The sequence below is a fragment of the Pseudophryne corroboree genome, assembly GCF_028390025.1.
Source record: "Pseudophryne corroboree isolate aPseCor3 chromosome 3 unlocalized genomic scaffold, aPseCor3.hap2 SUPER_3_unloc_60, whole genome shotgun sequence".
Taxonomy (NCBI): Eukaryota; Metazoa; Chordata; class Amphibia; order Anura; family Myobatrachidae; genus Pseudophryne; species Pseudophryne corroboree.
In genome coordinates, this window is record NW_026967553.1 from 413,535 (window position 1) to 439,044 (window position 25,510).

The 25,510-nt window shown below is 52.2% G+C and overlaps 1 protein-coding gene and 1 long non-coding RNA gene across 2 annotated transcripts in view; one reads left to right on the top strand and one right to left on the bottom strand.

Moving 5' to 3' along the window:
• Positions 1-25,510, bottom strand: part of LOC134984543 (oocyte zinc finger protein XlCOF6-like) — a 142,963-nt gene that overhangs the window by 49,022 nt on the left and 68,431 nt on the right. The gene's annotated exons all lie outside the window — the stretch shown is intronic.
• On the top strand, positions 1,682-23,867 carry LOC134984536 (uncharacterized). The gene is made up of 4 exons (XR_010191758.1): positions 1,682-1,954; positions 22,337-22,526; positions 23,575-23,653; positions 23,772-23,867. It is a non-coding gene; the product is annotated as an uncharacterized LOC134984536 (long non-coding RNA).

Consider the following 25,510-nt stretch of genomic DNA (forward strand, 5'->3'; position numbering starts at 1 on the left):
AGACAATACATGTCGTTCACCCTATATAATAATAGTAACAAGACACCACAGGCCACTTCCCCTGTATAAAAAGGAAACACCGGCTGCTGCCTCTGTATAGTAGGAAGTCATAATCCACTACCCCTGTATAGGAGGATGCCCTAGGTCGCTCCCCCTGTTGAGTAGGACAACACCTGCCGCTCCCCTGTATATATATATATATATATATATATATACAGCTCTACTGAATATTAATACAACATATGCCGCTCCACCTGTATAGTACAATGCCACAGGACACAACACCTGTAATGTCCCATAGAATTACAGTAACGGTGGGGTCTGCACCACCTGTATCACGGTAACGGCGGAATGTGCGCCACCTGTATTACGGTAATGGCGGGGTCTGCTCCCCCTGTATTATGGTAACGGTGGGGTGTGCACCCCCTGTATTACGGTAATGGCGAGGTCTGCGCCACCTGTATTACGGTAACGGCGGAGACTGCACCACCTGTATAACGGTAGAGTCTGCGCCACCTGTATCACGGTAACGACGGGGACTGCACCACCTGTATCACGGTAACGGCGGGGCCTGCTCCACCTGTATTACGGTAATGGCGGGGTCTGCGCCCCCTGTATTATGGTAACGGTAGAGTCTGCGCCACCTGTATTACGGTAACGGCAGGGGGTATTGCGGTAACAGCGGGGTCTGCTCCCCCTGTATTACGGTAACGGTGGGGTGTGCATCCCCTGCATTACGGCAACGGCGAGGTCTGCGCCATCTGTATTACCGTAATGGCGGGGTCTACATCACCTGTATTACGGTAACGGCGGGGACTGCACCACCTGTATCACGGTAACGGCGGGGCCTGCTCCACCTACATTACGGTAATGGCGGGTTTTGCGCCACATTTATTACGGTAATGGCGGGGTCTGCACCCCCTGTATCATGGTAACGGTGGAGTCTGAACCACTTGTATAACGGTAACGGCAGGGGGTATTGCGGTAACGGCGGTTTCTGCACCACCTGCGTTACGGTAACAGCGGGGTCTGCGCCACCTGTATTACGGTAACGGCGGAGTCTGCGCCACCTGTATTACGGTAACGGCGGGGTCTGCACCACCTGTATTACGGTAATAGGACACTAGAGTGTCTGCCACCTGTACAGGGATAATGCAGCACCAGAGGCTGCTCCAGCTGCACTATAACAAGGCACCAGAGGCTGCTTCCCCTGTAGTACAGAACCTGACACCAGAGCTGCTCAGCCTATAGAATAATAATAATAATATCATTACCTGCTGCCAGACACAGCAATGGCTGCTCTCTGCTCCTGCTGCCTTGTGGGAATGATAGAAGGAAGGCGGAGCTCAGACCAGGGGAAAATGGCCGCCGCTCCTGACGTCACTACACGGCCAGGGAATTTATTGCTGCTGCCGGACTGGTCTACAAGAAAATGGCCGCCGGCATCCTGCATTGAGGACATGTATGGCAATTGTAAATACAGAGGGCGGGGCTGTAGGCGGGGTGAAGGAGGGAAGAGGCCAGTAACCAGTAAGCAGCCTTTGTCAATCATGCCCTACTTCCTGCCTGTGCGTTCCACCTTCCGGATTGTGCGTTCCATGATGAGAGTGGCCGCGGCCAATGGACAGGAGAGTGGACGGGCAGGGTGCGGTTCTTGTGTGACGAGCCGCTGCGTCCAATGGGCAGGGAGTGGGAGGGGCTAGAGGTAAATGAGCGACGGAGTATTGCGACCTATAAGAAGAGGGAGTAAGGGCGGGGCTGTGTTTAACTGTGACTGGAAGCTTCGGCCTATGAGCAGTGAGTAGGCGGGGCTGCTCCTGGTTGCCGAGTTACCGTGGTCCCATGCGTTATGCTGACGATCCCACGAAAATTCTGTCCCGCCCACTTCCGGTACACATTCCTCCGTCCAGGCCAGGGTGACGGTGTGTGCTGCTGCTTCCGCCTCATCCTCCAGGTAATGTTCCCTCATCCCACCTGTCTCCTGCCCCCACCTCTCCTAATACCCCCTCTCCTGCCCCAACCTCTCCTAATACCCCCTCTCCTGCCCCCATCCTCTCCTAATACCCCCTCTCCTGCCCCCACCTCTCCTAATACCCCCTCTCCTGCCCCCAACCTCTCCTAATACCCCCTCTCCTGCCCCCAACCTCTCCTAATACCCCCTCTCCTGCCCCCATCCTCTCCTAATACCCCCTCTCCTGCCCCCAATACCCCCTCTCCTGCCCCATCCTCTCCTAATACCCCCTCTCCTGCCCCCATCCTCTCCTAATACCCCCTCTCCTGCCCCAACCTCTCCTAATACCCCCTCTCCTGCCCCAACCTCTCCTAATACCCCCTCTCCTGCCCCCATCCTCTCCTAATACCCCCTCTCCTGCCCCCATCCTCTCCTAATACCCCCTCTCCTGCCCCCATCCTCTCCTAATACCCCCTCTCCTGCCCCCACCTCTCCTAATACCCCCTCTCCTGCCCCCAACCTCTCCTAATACCCCCTCTCCTGCCCCATCCTCTCCTAATACCCCCTCTCCTGCCCCCAATACCCCCTCTCCTGCCCCATCCTCTCCTAATACCCCCTCTCCTGCCCCCATCCTCTCCTAATACCCCCTCTCCTGCCCCAACCTCTCCTAATACCCCCTCTCCTGCCCCAACCTCTCCTAATACCCCCTCTCCTGCCCCCATCCTCTCCTAATACCCCCTCTCCTGCCCCCATCCTCTCCTAATACCCCCTCTCCTGCCCCCATCCTCTCCTAATACCCCCTCTCCTGCCCCCACCTCTCCTAATACCCCCTCTCCTGCCCCCAACCTCTCCTAATACCCCCTCTCCTGCCCCATCCTCTCCTAATACCCCCTCTCCTGCCCCCAATACCCCCTCTCCTGCCCCATCCTCTCCTAATACCCCCTCTCCTGCCCCCATCCTCTCCTAATACCCCCTCTCCTGCCCCAACCTCTCCTAATACCCCCTCTCCTGCCCCCATCCTCTCCTAATACCCCCTCTCCTGCCCCATCCTCTCCTAATACCCCCTCTCCTGCCCCCACCTCTCCTAATACCCCCTCTCCTGCCCCCAACCTCTCCTAATACCCCCTCTCCTGCCCCCAACCTCTCCTAATACCCCCTCTCCTGCCCCCATCCTCTCCTAATACCCCCTCTCCTGCCCCCAATACCCCCTCTCCTGCCCCATCCTCTCCTAATACCCCCTCTCCTGCCCCCATCCTCTCCTAATACCCCCTCCTGCCCCAACCTCTCCTAATACCCCCTCTCCTGCCCCAACCTCTCCTAATACCCCCTCTCCTGCCCCCATCCTCTCCTAATACCCCCTCTCCTGCCCCCATCCTCTCCTAATACCCCCTCTCCTGCCCCCATCCTCTCCTAATACCCCCTCTCCTGCCCCCATCCTCTCCTAATACCCCCTCTCCTGCCCCCATCCTCTCCTAATACCCCCTCTCCTGCCCCCACCTCTCCTAATACCCCCTCTCCTGCCCCCAACCTCTCCTAATACCCCCTCTCCTGCCCCATCCTCTCCTAATACCCCCTCTCCTGCCCCCAATACCCCCTCTCCTGCCCCATCCTCTCCTAATACCCCCTCTCCTGCCCCCATCCTCTCCTAATACCCCCTATCCTGCCCCAACCTCTCCTAATACCCCCTCTCCTGCCCCCATCCTCTCCTAATACCCCCTCTCCTGCCCCCATCCTCTCCTAATACCCCCTCTCCTGCCCCCATCCTCTCCTAATACCCCCTCTCCTGCCCCCATCCTCTCCTAATACCCCCTCTCCTGCCCCCATCCTCTCCTAATACCCCCTCTCCTGCCCCCAACCTCTCCTAATACCCCCTCTTCTGCCCCCAACCTCTCCTAATACCCCCTCTTCTGCCCCCAACCTCTCCTAATACCCCCTCTTCTGCCCCCAACCTCTCCTAATACCCCCTCTTCTGCCCCCAACCTCTCCTAATACCCCCTCTCCTGCCCCATCCTCTCCTAATACCCCCTCTCCTGCCCCATCCTCTCCTAATATCCCCTCTCCTGCCCCCAATACCCCCTCTCCTGCCCCAACCTCTCCTAATACCTCCTCTCCTGCCCCATCCTCTCCTAATACCCCCTCTCCTGCCCCCACCTCTCCTAATACCCTCTCTCCTGCCCCCAACCTCTCCTAATACCCTCTCTCCTGCCCCCAACCTCTCCTAATACCCTCTCTCCAGTGTTCGCAAATACGCGCTATAGCGCGTATTTTACCCGGATCTGATGGCGGGGACTCACTTTTCAAATATGGGAGGGTCCCCGGGGACGCGCTCCGCTGCAGCCAACTACTTGTAAATTGAAGGGGACGGCGCTTCTTGCCCGTACAGAGCGGAGGTGGAGCCTTACCACTGGCAGTCTGGCGGTGCCCCCTCTTGGTCACGTGCAGTGACCAGGAGGGGGAGGGGGCACCGCCGCACTGCCTGTGGTAAGGCTCCGCTCTGTACAGGCAGGAAGCGCCGTCCCCTTCAATTTACAAGTAGTTGGCTGCAGCGGCTTCACACGGGAGCCAGGCGAGGTCACGCATACTGTACGACGTGTGTCCCCTGGTTACGTTTACTGTAGGCTGTGTCTGCCCGTCCGCCCCCCCGTCCGCGCCCCCCCCCCCCCAGGTTACCTGTACTGAACGCTAAGTCATCCCTCCCTGGTTACATGTACTGTACGCTACGTGTCTCCCCGGTTACGTGTACTGTACGCTATGTGCCCCACTGGTTACGTGTACTGCACACTGTGTGTGCGTGTCCCTTGTTACGTGTACTGTACGCTACGTGTCTCCCCGGTTACGTGTACTGTACGCTACGTGTCTCCCCGGTTACGTGTACTGTACGCTATGTGCCCCACTGGTTACGTGTACTGCACACTGTGTGTGCGTGTCCCTTGTTACGTGTACTGTACGCTATGTGCCCCACTGGTTACGTGTACTGCACACTGTGTCTCCCCCCTGGTTACATGTACTGTACGCTACGTGTCTCCCCGGTTACGTGTACTATACGCTATGTGCCCCACTGGTTACGTGTACTGCACACTGTGTGTGCGTGTCCCTGGTTACGTGTACTGTACGCTGACGTGTCTCCCCTGGTTACGTGCAGTGTTCGCAAATACGCGCTATAGCGCATATTTTACCCGGATCTGAAGGCGTTTTTCAAAAATGGGAGGGTCCCCGGGGATGCGCTCCGCTGCAGTCAACTACTTGTAAATTGAAGGGGACGGCGCTTCTTGCCCGTACAGAGCGGAGGTGGAGCCTTACCACTGGCAGTCTGGCGGTGCCCCCTCTTGGTCACGTGCAGTGACCAGGAGGGGGGGGAGGGGGCACCGCCACACTGCCTGTGGTAAGGCTCCGCTCTGTACAGGCAGGAAGCGCCGTCCCCTTCAATTTACAAGTAGTTGGCTGCAGCGGCTTCACACGGGAGCCAGGCCGAGAGAGAAGGCGTGTGCTGCGGGCGGGCGGTGACTCGCCAACACCGTGAACTGCAGCTCCCTCCCAACCCGATATCTGCCTCCCTCTCGGCTGCCTCCGGTGTGCTCTCCCGCGATCTGTGTGAGGGAGAGCAGCGGTGACCGGCCAGGAACCTCACCTCCAGCCCCTGCCGTGCTCTGCCCCCATACCGCTGCTGGGGAGAAGAGCGGGCTGCACCATTACCATCAGGTGTCCCCAGCATCCCTACGGACGCTCAGCTAGCGGGCCTGTGACAGGAGAGCCAGTTCCCGAGGTGACCGCATTGGGTACACCCCCCCCCCTCAAACTTCTTCTCACTTCTTTTGCCTGACGGAAGCAGCGGTGACAGCACAGGGCCCTGGTGGTGCGGAAGGTACGTGCTCTACCTGGCGCAGTGTGTATAACGGCGTGCTCTACCTGGCGCAGTGTGTATAACGGCGTGCTCTACCTGGCGCAATGTGTATAACGGCGTGCTCTACCTGGCGCAATGTGTATTACAGCCTGCTCTACCTGGCGCAATGTGTATAATGGCGTGCTCTACCTGGCGCAATGTTTATAATGGTGTGCTCTACCTGGCGCAATGTGTATAATGGTGTGCTCTACCTGGCGCAATGTGTATAATGGCGTGCTCTACCTGGCGCAATGTGTATAATGGCGTGCTCTACCTGGCGCAGTGTGTGTAACGGCGTGCTCTACCTGGCGCAGTGTGTGTAACGGCGTGCTCTACCTGGCGCAGTGTGTGTAACGGCGTGCTCTACCTGGCGCAGTGTGTGTAACGGCGTGCTCTACCTGGCGCAGTGTGTGTAACGGCGTGCTCTACCTGGCACAGTGTGTATAACGTGCTCTACCTGGCGCAATGTGTATTACAGCCTGCTCTACCTGGCGCAATGTGTATAATGGCGTGCTCTACCTGGCGCAATGTTTATAATGGTGTGCTCTACCTGGCGCAATGTGTATAATGGCGTGCTCTACCTGGCGCAATGTGTATAATGGCGTGCTCTACCTGGCGCAATGTGTATAATGGCGTGCTCTACCTGGCGCAATGTGTATAATGGCGTGCTCTACCTGGCGCAATGTGTATAATGGTGTGCTCTACCTGGCGCAATGTGTATAATGGCGTGCTCTACCTGGCGCAATGTGTATAATGGCGTGCTCTACCTGGCGCAGTGTGTGTAACTGCGTGCTCTACCTGGCGCAGTGTGTGTAACGGCGTGCTCTACCTGGCGCAGTGTGTGTAACGGCGTGCTCTACCTGGCACAGTGTGTATAACGGCGTGCTCTGCCTGCTGCAGTGTGTATAACGTGCTCTACCTGGCGCAGTGTATATAGGAGGTTCTACCTGATGCAATGTGTATAAGCGGCACTACAGTGTGGTGTAATGTGAATTGGCACTATTATGTGGTCACGCCCCTTCTCCATGAAACCATGCCCCTAAATTTTTGCGGCGCGCCTGCGGCGCGCACCACCGGTTGTTTCGGATCTGGGAGGTGGAACTCCAATTCACTTTCTGCCAAAGGGCACCAAAATATCTAGTTAAAGCTCTGGGGCAGAGTGTCCTGCATGCTACACACCCCAGCAGCACTGTCACCCCATTCCCCCACCTTGCAACACTTCTGTAGTGTCCAAATAAGATTAATATGAATAAAAAACTTAATTCCGATGGGACCCAGAAAAGAACCGGTAGGACCCCAATTTTTAAAAGTTAGGGGTCCCTGGGACCCACTTTTTTTTGGGCTCAGCGCGATCACTGCTCTCCTGCCCCCAACCTCTCCTAATACCCCCTCTCCTGCCCCCAACCTCTCCTAATACCCCCTCTCCTGCCCCCAACCTCTCCTAATACCCCCTCTCCTGCCCCCAACCTCTCCTAATACCCCCTCTCCTGCCCCCAACCTCTCCTAATACCCCCTCTCCTGCCCCCATCCTCTCCTAATACCCCCTCTCCTGCCCCCATCCTCTCCTAATACCCCCTCTCCTGCCCCATCCTCTCCTAATACCCCCTATCCTGCCCCATCCTTTCCTAATGCCCCCTCAGCTGCTGCCCCTGCATTCTCCTAATGCCCCCTCAGCTGCTGCCCCTGCATTCTCCTAATGCCCCCTCAGCTGCTGCCCCTGCATTCTCCTAATGCCCCCTCAGCTGCTGCCCCTGCATTCTCCTAATGCCCCCTCAGCTGCTGCCCCTCACATTCTCCTAATGCCCACTCAGCTGCTGCCCCTGCATTCTCCTAATGCCCCCTCACCTGCTGCCCCTCACATTCTCCTAATGCCCCCTCACCTGCTGCCCCTCACATTCTCCTAATGCCCTCTCACCTGCTGCCCCCTGCTTGTCACCTGCTACCGACTGCCTGTACCTTACCATCCCGTCTGTCACCCGCCTCTCCTGCCACCCCCTGCCTGTCACCCACCTCTCATGCCATCCCCTGCCTGTCATCTGTTACTCCCTGTATGTCACTCCCCTCTGCTGCCACCCCTGCCAGCCCCTGCCTGTCACCCACCTCTCATGCCACCCCCTGCATGTCATCTGCCTCCCCCTGCCACTCGCTGCCTGTCACTCACCTTTCCTGCCACCCACTGCCTGTCACCCACTGCTCCTGCCAACCCCTGCCTGTACCCTGCCACCCCGTCTGCCACCTGCCTCTCTTGCTGCCCCCAGTCTATACCCTACCACCCCGTCCTGTACCTTACCACCCCCTGTCTGTCACCCACTTCTCATGCCATCCACTGCCTGTCATCTGCCACTCCCTGTATGTCACCTGCCTCTCCTGCAACCCCCTGCATGTCACCCACCTCTCATGCCATCCGTTGCATGTCATCTGCCACTCCCTGTATGTCACCCACCTCTCCTGCCACACCTTGCCTCTACCCTGCCACCCGCTGCCTGTCACCCACTCTCCTTCCACCCACTGCCTGTACCCTGCCACCCACTGCCTGTCACCCACCGCTCCTGCCACCCCGTCTGTCACCTGCTGTCCTCAGTCTATACCCTACCAACCTGTCCTGAACCCTACCGCCCTCTTCCTGTACCCTGCCAGTCGCCTGGCACTCCTGCCTCTCCTACCACCCTGTCGGTCACCTGCCACGACCTGCCTCTCCTACCACCGCCCTGCCCATCACCTGCCACTTTCCTGCCTGTAACCTGCCTCTACTACCACCCCCTGTCTGTCACCTGCCACCACCTGCCTCTACCACACCCCTGCCACCCCGTCTATCACCCACCTCTCTTGCCACCACATACCACCCTGTCCTGTACCCTGCCAGTCGTCTGCAGCCGCTTGCCAGTTGCCTGACACTCCTGCTGCCCCCTGCCTCTCCTACCACCCCCTGTCTGTCACCTGCCACCACCTGCCTCTCCTACCACCCCCTGCCCATCACCTGCCTCTCCTACCACCCCCTGTCTGTCACCTGCCACCACCTGCCTCTCCTACCACCCCCTGCCCATCACCTGCCACCACCTGCCTCTCCTACCACCCCCCTGCCCATCACCTGCCACTTTCCTGCCTGTAACCTGCCTCTACTACCACCCGCTGTCTTTCACCTGCCACCGCCTGTCTTACCTGTGCCCCTCTGCCTGTACCTTTCCTCCATTGCCTCTTCTACCACCCCCTGCCCATCATCCTCCACCACCTGCATCTCCTGCCACCCACATGTCCGTCACCTGGCTCTCCTGCTTGCACCCTGCTGCCTCACCTGCAGCCCCCTACTCATCACCTGCCTCTCCTGCATCTGCCTGGCTGTACCCTGACACATCTTCCTCTCCTGCCACCCCCTTTTCATCACCTGCCGTGTCACCTGGCGCCCCCCCCCCCCCCACCCCGACCGTCACCTGTCGTCGTCGTCGTCCCCCCCCCCCCCCCCCAGCTGTCACCTGTCGTCGTCCGTCCCCCCTGGCCGTCACCTGTCGCCCCCTCCCCTGGCCGTCACCTGTCGGCGTGACCGGCAGCTGCATGGGGGAGGAGTTGCGTGACCGGTGGCTGCATGGGGGTGAGGTTGCGTGACCTGTGGCTGCATGGGGGTGAGGTTGCGTGACCTGTGGCTGCATGGGGGTGAGGTTGCGTGACCGGTGGCTGCATTGGGGTATAACCAGCAGGCACAGCATAGTGAGGGTGGGATGTGTGATTGTAGCTGCATGGGGGTGGGGTGTGTGACCAGTAGGCACATCAGTGAGGGTGGGATGTGTGACCGGTGGCTGCATGGGGGAGGGGGGTGTGACCGGTGGCTGCATGGGGGAGGGGTGCGTGTCAGGTGGCTACATGGGTGCAGGGTAGGTGTCAGTAGGCACATCAGTGAGGGTGAGATGCGTGACCGGTGGCTGCATGGGGAGGGGTGCGTGTCAGGTGGCTACATGGGTGCGGGGTAGGTGACCAGTAGGCACATCAGTGAGGGTGGGATGTGTGACCGGTGGCTGCATGGGGGAGGGGTGCGTGTCAGGTGGCTACATGGGTGCGGGGTAGGTGACCAGTAGGCACATCAGTGAGGGTAGGATGCGCACACATCACAGTTAGGTTGTGGTGGGAGAAGTGTGCACAGCAGAAGTGAGGGTAGAACGCTCCGCACACACGGGGTTGGATGTACCTGTGTATCAGTGACGTGCGGGGAGACGGAGCTTTTCCTGTCATACTAACATATACGCCACAGTTTTGACTGTATCCAGTATATAAAAAATACAAAGAACATATAAATATCATATTTGTATTATTCTAATCATTTCTGTAGTCAAAAGTCTGAAGTAAAAATTCTATGGTAGGTGAGGCAGTGCCCCCCCCCCCCATCTCCACCTACCTTACCCGCACTCACCAAATTTATACCCCTCCTCCTGTGTATAATGTCCACATGTGTATATACTGCTGCACCTGTGTATAATGCCCACATGTATATACCGCTGCACCTGTGTATAGTGCCCACGTGTATATACCGCTGCACCTGTATATAATGCCCACGTGTATATACCTCTGCACCTGTGTATAGTGCCCACGTGTATAATACACCGCTGCACCTGTGTATAATGCCCACGTGTATATACCGCTGCACCTGTGTATAGTGCCCACGTGTGTATACCTCTGCACCTGTGTATAATGCTCACGTGTATATACCACTGCACCTGTGTGTAATGCCCACGTGTGTATACCACTGCACCTGTGTATAATGCCCACGTGTGTATACCTCTGCACCTGTGTATAATGCCCACATGTATATACCGCTGCACCTGTGTATAGTGCCCACGTGTATATACCGCTGCACCTGTATATAATGCCCACGTGTATATACCTCTGCACCTGTGTATAGTGCCCACGTGTATATACCGCTGCACCTGTGTATAATGCCCACGTGTATATACCGCTGCACCTGTGTATAGTGCCCACGTGTATATACCACTGCACCTGTGTATAATGTCCACATGTATATACAGCTGCACCTGTATATAATGCCCAAATGTGTATATACTGCTGCACCTGTGTATAATGCCCACGTGTATATACCTCTGCACCTATGTATAGTGTCCACATGTATATACCACTGCACCTGTGTATAATGCCCACGTGTGTATACCTCTGCACCTGTGTCTAATGCCCACGTGTATATACCTCTGCACCTGTGTATAATGCCCACGTGTATATACCTGTGCACCTGTGTATAATGCCCACGTGTGTATACCTGTGCACCTGTGTATAATGCCCACGTGTGTATACCTCTGCACCTGTGTATAATGCCCACGTGTGTATACCTCTGCACCTGTGTATAATGCCCACGTGTGTATACCTCTGCACCTGTGTATAATGCCCACGTGTGTATACCTCTGCACCTGTGTATAATGCCCACGTGTGTATACCTCTGCACCTGTGTATAATGCCCACGTGTGTATACCTCTGCACCTGTGTCTAATGCCCACGTGTGTATACCTCTGGACCTGTGTATAATGCCCACGTGTGTATACCTCTGCACCTGTGTCTAATGCCCACGTGTATATACTACTGCACCTGTGTATAATGCCCACGTGTGTGTATACCTCTGCACCTGTGTATATAGCCCACGTGTGTATACCTCTGCACCTGTGTATAATGCCCACGTGTATATACCTCTGCACCTGTGTATAATGCCCACGTGTATATACCTCTGCACCTGTGTATAATGCCCACGTGTATATACCTCTGCACCTGTGTATAATGCCCACGTGTGTATACCTCTGCACCTGTGTATATACTACTGCACCTGTGTATAATGCCCACGTGTATGTACCTCTGCACCTGTGTCTAATGCCCACGTGTATATACTACTGCACCGGTGTATAATGCCCACGTGTATGTACCTCTGCACCTGTGTCTAATGCCCACGTGTATATACCTCTGCACCTGTGTATAATGCCCACGTGTATATACCTGTGCACCTGTGTATAATGCCCACGTGTGTATACCTGTGCACCTGTGTATAATGCCCACGTGTGTATACCTCTGCACCTGTGTATAATGCCCACGTGTGTATACCTCTGCACCTGTGTATAATGCCCACGTGTGTATACCTCTGCACCTGTGTATAATGCCCACGTGTGTATACCTCTGCACCTGTGTCTAATGCCCACGTGTGTATACCTCTGGACCTGTGTATAATGCCCACGTGTGTATACCTCTGCACCTGTGTCTAATGCCCACGTGTATATACTACTGCACCTGTGTATAATGCCCACGTGTGTGTATACCTCTGCACCTGTGTATATAGCCCACGTGTGTATACCTCTGCACCTGTGTATAATGCCCACGTGTATATACCTCTGCACCTGTGTATAATGCCCACGTGTATATACCTCTGCACCTGTGTATAATGCCCACGTGTATATACCTCTGCACCTGTGTATAATGCCCACGTGTGTATACCTCTGCACCTGTGTATATACTACTGCACCTGTGTATAATGCCCACGTGTATGTACCTCTGCACCTGTGTCTAATGCCCACGTGTATATACCTCTGCACCTGTGTATAATGCCCACGTGTATATACCTCTGCACCTGTGTATAATGCCCACGTGTATATACCTCTGCACCTGTGTATAATGCCCACGTGTGTATACCTCTGCACCTGTGTATATACTACTGCACCTGTGTATAATGCCCACGTGTATGTACCTCTGCACCTGTGTCTAATGCCCACGTGTATATACCTCTGCACCTGTGTATAATGCCCACGTGTGTATACCTCTGCACCTGTGTATAATGCTCACGTGTGTATACCTCTGCACCTGTGTCTAATGCCCACGTGTATATACCTCTGCACCTGTGTATAATGCCCACGTGTGTATACCTCTGCACCTGTGTATAATGCCCACGTGTATATACCACTGCACCTGTGTATAATGCCCACGTGTATATACCTCTGCACCTGTGTATAATGCCCACGTGTGTGTATAGCTCTGCACCTGTGTATATAGCCCACGTGTATATACCTCTGCACCTGTGTATAATGCCCACGTGTGTATACCTCTGCACCTGTGTATAATGCCCACGTGTGTATACCTCTGCACCTGTGTATAATGCCCACGTGTGCATACCTCTGCACCTGTGTATAATGCCCACGTGTGCATACCTCTGCACCTGTGTATAATGCCCACGTGTGTGTATACCTCTGCACCTGTGTCTAATGCCCACGTGTGTGTATACCTCTGCACCTGTGTCTAATGCCCACGTGTGTATACCTCTGCACCTGTGTATAATGCCCACGTGTGTATACCTCTGCACCTGTGTATAATGCTCACGTGTGTATACCTCTGCACCTGTGTCTAATGCCCACGTGTATATACCTCTGCACCTGTGTCTAATGCCCACGTGTATATACCTCTGCACCTGTGTCTAATGCCCACGTGTATATACCTCTGCACCTGTGTCTAATGCCCACGTGTATATACCTCTGCACCTGTGTCTAATGCCCACGTGTATATACCTCTGCACCTGTGTCTAATGCCCACGTGTATATACCTCTGCACCTGTGTATAATGCCCACGTGTATATACTACTGCACCTGTGTATAGTGTCCACATTTATATACCTCTGCACCTGTGTATAATGCCCACGTGTATATACCTCTGCACCTGTGTCTAATGCCCACGTGTGTATACCTCTGCCCCTGTGTATAATGCCCACGTGTGTATACCTCTGCCCCTGTGTATAATGCCCACGTGTGTGTATACCTCTGCACCTGTGTATAATGCCCACGTGTGCATACCTCTGCACCTGTGTCTAATGCCCACGTGTATATACTACTGCACCTGTGTATAATGCCCACGTGTGTATACCTCTGCACCTGTGTCTAATGCCCACGTGTATATACCTCTGCACCTGTGTATAATGCCCACGTGTATATACTACTGCACCTGTGTATAGTGTCCACATTTATATACCTCTGCACCTGTGTATAATGCCCACGTGTATATACCTCTGCACCTGTGTCTAATGCCCACGTGTGTATACCTCTGCCCCTGTGTATAATGCCCACGTGTGTATACCTCTGCCCCTGTGTATAATGCCCACGTGTGTGTATACCTCTGCACCTGTGTATAATGCCCACGTGTATATACCTCTGCACCTGTGTCTAATGCCCACGTGTATATACTACTGCACCTGTGTATAATGCCCACGTGTGTATACCTCTGCACCTGTGTATAATGCCCACGTGTGTATACCTCTGCCCCTGTGTATAATGCCCACGTGTGTATACCTCTGCCCCTGTGTATAATGCCCACGGGTGTATACCTCTGCAACTGTGTCTAATGCCCACGGGTGTATACCTCTGCACCTGTGTATAATGCCCACGTGTGTATACCGCTGCACCTGTGTATAATGCCCACGTGTGTGTATACCTCTGCACCTGTGTATAATGCCCACGTGTGTGTATACCTCTGCACCTGTGTCTAATGCCCACGTGTATATACCTCTGCACCTGTGTATAATGCCCACGTGTATATACCTGTGCACCTGTGTATAATGCCCACGTGTATATACTACTGCACCTGTGTATAATGCCCACGTGTGTGTATACCTCTGCACCTGTGTCTAATGCCCACGTGTATATACCTCTGCACCTGTGTATAATGCCCACGTGTATATACTACTGCACCTGTGTATAATGCCCACGTGTATATACCTCTGCACCTGTGTATAATGCCCGCGTGTGTATACCTCTGCACCTGTGTCTAATGCCCACGTGTATATACCTCTGCACCTGTGTATAGTGTCCACGTGTATATACCTCTGCACCTGTGTATAATGCCCACGTGTATATACCACTGCACCTGTGTATAATGCCCACGTGTATATACTACTGCACCTGTGTATAATGCCCACGTGTATATACCTCTGCACCTGTGTATAATGCCCGCGTGTGTATACCTCTGCACCTGTGTCTAATGCCCACGTGTGTATACCTCTGCACCTGTGTATAGTGTCCACGTGTGTATACCTCTGCACCTGTGTATAGTGTCCACGTGTATATACTACTGCACCTGTGTATAATGCCCACGTGTGTATACCTCTGCACCTGTGTATAATGCCCACGTGTATATACCTCTGCACCTGTGTCTAATGCCCACGTGTGTATACCTCTGCCCCTGTGTATAATGCCCACGTGTGTATACCTCTGCACCTGTGTATAATGCCCACGGGTGTATACCTCTGCACCTGTGTATAATGCCCACGTGTATATACCTCTGCACCTGTGTATAATGCCCACGTGTGTATACCTCTGCACCTGTGTATATAGCCCACGTGTGTATACCTCTGCACCTGTGTATAATGCCCACGTGTATATACTACTGCACCTGTGTATAATGCCCACGTGTATATACTACTGCACCTGTGTCTAATGCCCACGTGTATATACCTCTGCACCTGTGTCTAATGCCCACGTGTGTATACCACTGCACCTGTGTATAATGCCCACGTGTATATACCTCTGCACCTGTGTATAATGCCCACGTGTGTATACCTCTGCACCTGTGTATATAGCCCACGTGTGTATACCTCTGCACCTGTGTATAATGCCCACGTGTATATACCTCTGCACCTGTGTATAATGCCCACGGGTGTATACCTCTGCACCTGTGTATAATGCCCACGTGTATATACCTCTGCACCTGTGTATAATGCCCACGTGTATATACTACTGCACCTGTGTATAATGCCCACGTGTGTATACCTCTGCACCTGTGTATAATGCCCACGTGTATATACCTCTGCACCTGTGTATAATGCCCACGTGTATATACTACTGCACCTGTGTATAATGCCCACGTGTGTGTATACCTCTGCACCTGTGTCTAATGCCCACGTGTATATACCTCTGCACCTGTGTATAATGCCCACGTGTATATACCTCTGCACCTGTGTATAATGCCCACGTGTATATACCTCTACACCTGTGTATAATGCCCACGTGTATATACCTGTGCACCTGTGTATAATGCCCACGTGTGTGTATACCTCTGCACCTGTGTATAATGCCCACGTGTGTGTATACCTCTGCACCTGTGTCTAATGCCCACGTGTATATACCTCTGCACCTGTGTATAATGCCCACGTGTATATACCTCTGCACCTGTGTATAATGCCCACGTGTATATACCTCTGCACCTGTGTATAATGCCCACGTGTATATACTACTGCACCTGTGTATAATGCCCACGTGTATATACTACTGCACCTGTGTATAATGCCCACGTGTGTATACCTCTGCACCTGTGTCTAATGCCCACGTGTATATACCTCTGCACCTGTGTATAATGCCCACGTGTATATACCTCTGCATCTGTGTATAATGCCCACGTGTATATACTACTGCACCTGTGTATAATGCCCACGTGTATATACTACTGCACCTGTGTATAATGCCCACGTGTGTATACCTCTGCACCTGTGTATAATGCCCACGTGTGTATACCGCTGCACCTGTGTATATAGCCCACGTGTGTATACCTCTGCACCTGTGTATAATGCCCACGTGTATATACCTCTGCACCTGTGTCTAATGCCCACGTGTGTATACCTCTGCCCCTGTGTATAATGCCCACGTGTGTATACCTCTGCACCTGTGTATAATGCCCACGGGTGTATACCTCTGCACATGTGTATAATGCCCACGTGTATATACCTCTGCACCTGTGTATAATGCCCACGTGTGTATACCTCTGCACCTGTGTATATAGCCCACGTGTGTATACCTCTGCACCTGTGTATAATGCCCACGTGTATATACTACTGCACCTGTGTATAATGCCCACGTGTATATACTACTGCACCTGTGTCTAATGCCCACGTGTGTATACCACTGCACCTGTGTATAATGCCCACGTGTATATACCTCTGCGCCTGTGTATAATGCCCACGTGTGTATACCTCTGCACCTGTGTATATAGCCCACGTGTGTATACCTCTGCACCTGTGTATAATGCCCACGTGTATATACCTCTGCACCTGTGTATAATGCCCACGGGTGTATACCTTTGCACCTGTGTATAATGCCCACGTGTATATACCTCTGCACCTGTGTCTAATGCCCACGTGTATATACCTCTGCACCTGTGTATAATGCCCACGTGTATATACTACTGCACCTGTGTATAGTGTCCACATTTATATACCTCTGCACCTGTGTATAATGCCCACGTGTATATACCTCTGCACCTGTGTCTAATGCCCACGTGTGTATACCTCTGCCCCTGTGTATAATGCCCACGTGTGTATACCTCTGCCCCTGTGTATAATGCCCACGTGTGTGTATACCTCTGCACCTGTGTATAATGCCCACGTGTATATACCTCTGCACCTGTGTCTAATGCCCACGTGTATATACTACTGCACCTGTGTATAATGCCCACGTGTGTATACCTCTGCACCTGTGTATAATGCCCACGTGTGTATACCTCTGCCCCTGTGTATAATGCCCACGTGTGTATACCTCTGCCCCTGTGTATAATGCCCACGGGTGTATACCTCTGCAACTGTGTCTAATGCCCACGGGTGTATACCTCTGCACCTGTGTATAATGCCCACGTGTGTATACCTCTGCACCTGTGTATATAGCCCACGTGTGTATACCTCTGCACCTGTGTATAATGCCCACGTGTATATACCTCTGCACCTGTGTATAATGCCCACGGGTGTATACCTCTGCACCTGTGTATAATGCCCACGTGTATATACCTCTGCACCTGTGTATAATGCCCACGTGTATATACTACTGCACCTGTGTATAATGCCCACGTGTGTATACCTCTGCACCTGTGTATAATGCCCACGTGTATATACCTCTGCACCTGTGTATAATGCCCACGTGTATATACTACTGCACCTGTGTATAATGCCCACGTGTGTGTATACCTCTGCACCTGTGTCTAATGCCCACGTGTATATACCTCTGCACCTGTGTATAATGCCCACGTGTATATACCTCTGCACCTGTGTATAATGCCCACGTGTATATACCTCTACACCTGTGTATAATGCCCACGTGTATATACCTGTGCACCTGTGTATAATGCCCACGTGTGTGTATACCTCTGCACCTGTGTATAATGCCCACGTGTGTGTATACCTCTGCACCTGTGTCTAATGCCCACGTGTATATACCTCTGCACCTGTGTATAATGCCCACGTGTATATACCTCTGCACCTGTGTATAATGCCCACGTGTATATACCTCTGCACCTGTGTATAATGCCCACGTGTATATACTACTGCACCTGTGTATAATGCCCACGTGTATATACTACTGCACCTGTGTATAATGCCCACGTGTGTATACCTCTGCACCTGTGTCTAATGCCCACGTGTATATACCTCTGCACCTGTGTATAATGCCCACGTGTATATACCTCTGCATCTGTGTATAATGCCCACGTGTATATACTACTGCACCTGTGTATAATGCCCACGTGTATATACTACTGCACCTGTGTATAATGCCCACGTGTGTATACCTCTGCACCTGTGTATAATGCCCACGTGTGTATACCGCTGCACCTGTGTATATAGCCCACGTGTGTATACCTCTGCACCTGTGTATAATGCCCACGTGTATATACCTCTGCACCTGTGTCTAATGCCCACGTGTGTATACCTCTGCCCCTGTGTATAATGCCCACGTGTGTATACCTCTGCACCTGTGTATAATGCCCACGTGTATATACTACTGCACCTGTGTATAATGCCCACGTGTATATACTACTGCACCTGTGTATAATGCCCACGTGTGTGTATACCTCTGCACCTGTGTCTAATGCCCACGTGTATATACCTCTGCACCTGTGTATAATGCCCACGTGTATATACCTCTGCACCTGTGTATAATGCCCACGTGTATATACCTCTACACCTGTGTATAATGCCCACGTGTATATACCTGTGCACCTGTGTATAATGCCCACGTGTGTGTATACCTCTGCACCTGTGTATAATGCCCACGTGTGTGTATACCTCTGCACCTGTGTCTAATGCCCACGTGTATATACCTCTGCACCTGTGTATAATGCCCACGTGTATATACCTCTGCACCTGTGTATAATGCCCACGTGTATATACCTCTGCACCTGTGTATAATGCCCACGTGTATATACTACTGCACCTGTGTATAATGCCCACGTGTATATACTACTGCACCTGTGTATAATGCCCACGTGTGTATACCTCTGCACCTGTGTCTAATGCCCACGTGTATATACCTCTGCACCTGTGTATAATGCCCACGTGTATATACCTCTGCATCTGTGTATAATGCCCACGTGTATATACTACTGCACCTGTGTATAATGCCCACGTGTATATACTACTGCACCTGTGTATAATGCCCACGTGTGTATACCTCTGCACCTGTGTATAATGCCCACGTGTGTATACCGCTGCACCTGTGTATATAGCCCACGTGTGTATACCTCTGCACCTGTGTATAATGCCCACGTGTATATACCTCTGCACCTGTGTCTAATGCCCACGTGTGTATACCTCTGCCCCTGTGTATAATGCCCACGTGTGTATACCTCTGCACCTGTGTATAATGCCCACGGGTGTATACCTCTGCACATGTGTATAATGCCCACGTGTATATACCTCTGCACCTGTGTATAATGCCCACGTGTGTATACCTCTGCACCTGTGTATATAGCCCACGTGTGTATACCTCTGCACCTGTGTATAATGCCCACGTGTATATACTACTGCACCTGTGTATAATGCCCACGTGTATATACTACTGCACCTGTGTCTAATGCCCACGTGTGTATACCACTGCACCTGTGTATAATGCCCACGTGTATATACCTCTGCGCCTGTGTATAATGCCCACGTGTGTATACCTCTGCACCTGTGTATATAGCCCACGTGTGTATACCTCTGCACCTGTGTATAATGCCCACGTGTGTATACCTCTGCACCTGTGTATAATGCCCACGGGTGTATACCTTTGCACCTGTGTATAATGCCCACGTGTATATACCTCTGCACCTGTGTCTAATGCCCACGTGTATATACCTCTGCACCTGTGTATAATGCCCACGTGTATATACCTCTGCACCTGTGTATAATGCCCACGTGTATATACCTCTGCACCTGTGTATAATGCCCACGTGTATATACCTGTGCACCTGTGTATAATGCCCACGTGTATATACTACTGCACCTGTGTATAATGCCCACGTGTGTGTATACCTCTGCACCTGTGTCTAATGCCCACGTGTATATACCTCTGCACCTGTGTATAATGCCCACGTGTATATACCTCTGCATCTGTGTATAATGCCCACGTGTATATACTACTGCACCTGTGTATAATGCCCACGTGTATATACTACTGCACCTGTGTATAATGCCCACGTGTGTATACCTCTGCACCTGTGTATAATGCCCACGTGTGTATACCGCTGCACCTGTGTATATAGCCCACGTGTGTATACCTCTGCACCTGTGTCTAATGCCCACGTGTATATACCTCTGCACCTGTGTCTAATGCCCACGGGTGTGTACCTCTGCACCTGTGTATAATGCCCACGGGTGTATACCTCTGCAACTGTGTATAATGCCCACGTGTGTATACCTCTGCACCTGTGTATAATGCCCACGTGTATATACCTCTGCACCTGTGTATAATGCCCACGTGTATATACCTCTGCACCTGTGTATAATGCCCACGTGTATATACCTCTGCACCTGTGTATAATGCCCACGTGTATATACCTGTGCACCTGTGTATAATGCCCACGTGTATATACTACTGCACCTGTGTATAATGCCCACGTGTGTGTATACCTCTGCACCTGTGTCTAATGCCCACGTGTATATACCTCTGCACCTGTGTATAATGCCCACGTGTATATACCTCTGCATCTGTGTATAATGCCCACGTGTATATACTACTGCACCTGTGTATAATGCCCACGTGTATATACTACTGCACCTGTGTATAATGCCCACGTGTGTATACCTCTGCACCTGTGTATAATGCCCACGTGTGTATACCGCTGCACCTGTGTATATAGCCCACGTGTGTATACCTCTGCACCTGTGTATAATGCCCACGTGTATATACCTCTGCACCTGTGTATAATGCCCACGTGTATATACCTGTGCACCTGTGTATAATGCCCACGTGTATATACTACTGCACCTGTGTATAATGCCCACGTGTGTGTATACCTCTGCACCTGTGTCTAATGCCCACGTGTATATACCTCTGCACCTGTGTATAATGCCCACGTGTATATACCTCTGCATCTGTGTATAATGCCCACGTGTATATACTACTGCACCTGTGTATAATGCCCACGTGTATATACTACTGCACCTGTGTATAATGCCCACGTGTGTATACCTCTGCACCTGTGTATAATGCCCACGTGTGTATACTGCTGCACCTGTGTATATAGCCCACGTGTGTATACCTCTGCACCTGTGTCTAATGCCCACGTGTATATACCTCTGCACCTGTGTCTAATGCCCACGGGTGTGTACCTCTGCACCTGTGTATAATGCCCACGGGTGTATACCTCTGCAACTGTGTATAATGCCCACGTGTGTATACCTCTGCACCTGTGTATAATGCCCACGTGTATATACCTCTGCACCTGTGTATAATGCCCACGTGTATATACCTCTGCACCTGTGTATAATGCCCACGTGTATATACCTCTGCACCTGTGTATAATGCCCACGTGTATGTACAGCTGCACCTGTGTATAATGCCCACGTGTATGTACCGCTGCACCTGTGTCTAATGCCCACTTGTATATACCTCTGCACCTGTGTCTTATGCCCACGTGTATATACTACTGCCCCTGTGTGTAATGCCCACGTGTGCATACCGCTGCCCCTGTGTGTAATGCCCACGTGTGCATACCGCTGCCCCTGTGTGTAATGCCCACGTGTGCATACCGCTGCCCCTGTGTGTAATGCCCACGTGTGCATACCGCTGCCCCTGTGTGTAATGCCCACGTGTGCATACCGCTGCCCCTGTGTGTAATGCCCACGTGTGCATACCGCTGCCCCTGTGTGTAATGCCCACGTGTGCATACTGCTGCACCTGTGTGTAATCCTTGGGCTCATATATTGTGTGGAAATCTGGCTCTGGTACTAGCCATTGCCTCCTGATAAATGTACCTCATCGCACATCCCTGGTGTGTATGTCTGGTAGGTACATTGAAAGGAGGTAACCATAATGCAGAGGTAAGTGTGCCCGTTACAGGACAGGTGCACTGTGTGGGTTGGGGTGAGTGTGTCTATTGGCACAGTAGTAATACAGGGACATGACTGGGGACGTGAGGGGAACTGGGAGTGGCACAGTGACATCACATATCTATATTATTAATACAGGGACATGACTGGGGAGGTGAGGGGATCTGTGAGTATTTACAGTGATGTCTCCCCCATTTCGCAGGGTTACACAGTAGTGAAGAAGACATCCGGTGAGTGTGACACACCGAGCAGCCATCCCCGTGTGTCAGGAAGATTGCGCAGGACCCAGAGCCCCAACACGGTGCCTCCACCTCACTCACTGACACATGAGACACATTGACCAGAAGATCCTGGAACTCCCTAAAAAGATCATTCAGCTGCTGACTGGAGAGGTGACTGCTGGGAATGGGACATTATACAGTAACACCAGGGAACATGTCTGGGTGAGGACTGGAGAGGTGACTGCTGGGAATGGGACATTATACAGTAACACCAGGGGATGTGTCTGGGTGAGGACTGGAGAGGTGACTGCTGGGAATGGGACATTATACAGTAACACCAGGGGATGTGTCTGGGTGATGACTGGAGAGGTGACTGCTGGGAATGGGGCATTATACAGTAACACCAGGGGATGTGTCTGGGTGATGACTGGAGAGGTGGCTGCTGGGAATGGGGCATTATACAGTATCACCAGGGGATGTGTCTGGGTGATGACTGGAGAGGTGACTGCTGGGAATGGGACATTATACAGTAACACCGGGGGATGTGTCTGAGTAATGACTGGAGAGGTGATTGCTGGGAATGGGACATTATACAGTAACACCAGGGGACGTGTCTGGGTGATGACTGGAGAGGTGACTGCTGGGAATGGGACATTATACAGTAACACCAGGGGACGTGTCTGGGTGATGACTGGAGAGGTGACTGCTGGGAATGGGACGTTATACAGTAACACCAGGGGATGTGTCTGGCTGATGACTGGAGAGGTGACTGCTGGGAATGGGACATTATACAGTAACACCAGGGGATGTGTCTGGTTGATGACTGGAGAGGTGACTGCTGGGAATGGGACATTATACAGTAACACCAGAGGATGTGTCTGGGTGATGACTGGAGAGGTGACTGCTGGGAATGGGACATTATACAGTAACACCAGGGGATGTGTCTGGGTGATGACTGGAGAGGTGACTGCTGGGAATGGGACATTATACAGTAACACCAGGGGAAGTGTCTGGGTGATGACTGGAGAGGTGACTGCTGGGAATGGGGCATTATACAGTAACACCAGGGGATGTGTCTGGGTGATGACTGGAGAGGTGACTGCTGGGAATGGGACAGTATACAGTAATACCAGGGGATGTGTCTGGGTGATGACTGTATCACTGTGTGTCTCAGGTGTCTATAAGGTGTCAGGATGTCACTGTCTATGTCTCCATGCAGGAGGGGGAGTATATAGAGGAACACAGGGGTCTGTACAAGGACGTGATGATGGAGAATCACCGGCCCCTCACATCACTGGGTAAGAGGAGACTGTCATGTATTGTACAGGGGAGAGCAGGTATGGGGGCCCCTATATACACACATCATCTGATAATCACATATATACACTGTACTCAGTCACTGTGTGTCTCCTATAGATGGGCCCAGTAACAGAGATACCCCAGAGAGATGTCCCCGTCCTCTGTATTCCCAGGATTGTACAGAGGAGTATCACAGGACCCCACAGGAGGATCAGGTAGGTGGGATTTAGGGTCTCATCCAATATACCAAAGTGACTGTCACTATATGATCTGTAGAGGAGCTGTGTGTCTTATACACTGATATTATACTGTTTCACCTCGGTTTAATCTGACTGTATTGAAATATCATTACAGGTTGAGTATCCCATATCCAAATATTCCGAAATACGGACTTTTTTGAGTGAGAGTGAGGTAGTGAAACCTTTGTTTTTTGATGGCTCAATGTACGCAAACTTTGTTTAATGCACAAAGTTATTAAACATATTGTATTAAATGACCTTCAGGCTGTGTGTATAAGGTGTATATGAAACATAAATGCATTCTGTGCTTAGATTTAGGTCCCATCGCCATGATATCTCATTATGGTATGCAATTATTCCAAAATACAGAAAAATCCCATATGCAAAATACCTCTGGTCCCAAGCATTTTGGATAAGGGATACTCAACCTGTATAGTGTTTTTTGTTTTTCTCGAACGTCCTAAGTGGATGCTGGGGACTCCGTAAGGACCATGGGGAATAGACTGGCTCTGCAGGAGACTGGGCACTTTAAGAAAGATTTAGTACTACATCTGGTGTGCACTGGATCCTCCCTCTATGCCCCTCCTCCAGACCTCAGTTAGAATCTGTGCCCGGCCAGAGCTGGTTGCACTCTAGGGGGTCTCCTGAGCCTCCTAGATAAAGAAAGTATTTGTTAGGTTTTTTATTTTCAGTGAGATCTGCTGGCAACAGACTCACTGCTACGAGGGACTGAGGGGAGAGAAGCGAACCTGCCTGCTTGCAGCCGGGTTGCGCTTCTAGGCTACTGGACACCATTAGCTCCAGAGGGATCGAACACAGGCGGTTCCTGGAGCCGCGCCGCCGTCCACCTCACAGAGCCAGAAGCACTGAAGTCCAGGAGAAGCAAGAAGACTTAAAAATCGGCAGCATGAAGACTTCTGTCTTCACTAAAGTAGCGCACAGCATCGCAGCTGTGCGCCATTGCTCCCCAGCACACTTACACACTCCGGTCACTGTAGGGTGCAAGGCGCTGGGGGGGGGGGGGGGGCGCCCTGGGCAGCAATAATGTACCTTTTGGCAAAAAGCACCCATATATACAGTCCTAGACTGTATATAGGGATACCCCCGCCATTTTTCCTCACAGTTTAAGTGGGACAGAAGCCCGCCGCTGAGGGGGCGGGGCCTTCTTCCTCAGCACACCAGTGCCATTATTCCTTCACAAGCAGGAAGCAGCTCCCCAGGCTCTCCCCTGCAGTATCCAGGTACTCCAAGGGCAAAAAGAGAGGAGGGGCACATAAATTTAGGCGCAAAACGGTATAAATCAGCAGCTACTGGGTAAACATATTATAGTGTGTATCCCTGGGTTATATAGCGCTGGGGTGTGTGCTGACATACTCCTTCTCTGTCTCTCCAAAAGCCTTTGTGGGGTCCTGTCCTCAGTCAGAGCATTCCCAGTGTGCGTGCGGTGTGTCGGTACGTCAGTGTCGACATGTTTGATGAGGAAGGGTATGTGGAGGCGGAGCAGGTGCAGATGGATGTGGTGTCGACACTGCCGGTGCCGACACAAAGTTGGATGGATATGTGGAAGGTGCTAAATGATAATGTGAACTCCTTACATAAGAGGTTGGACAAAGCTGA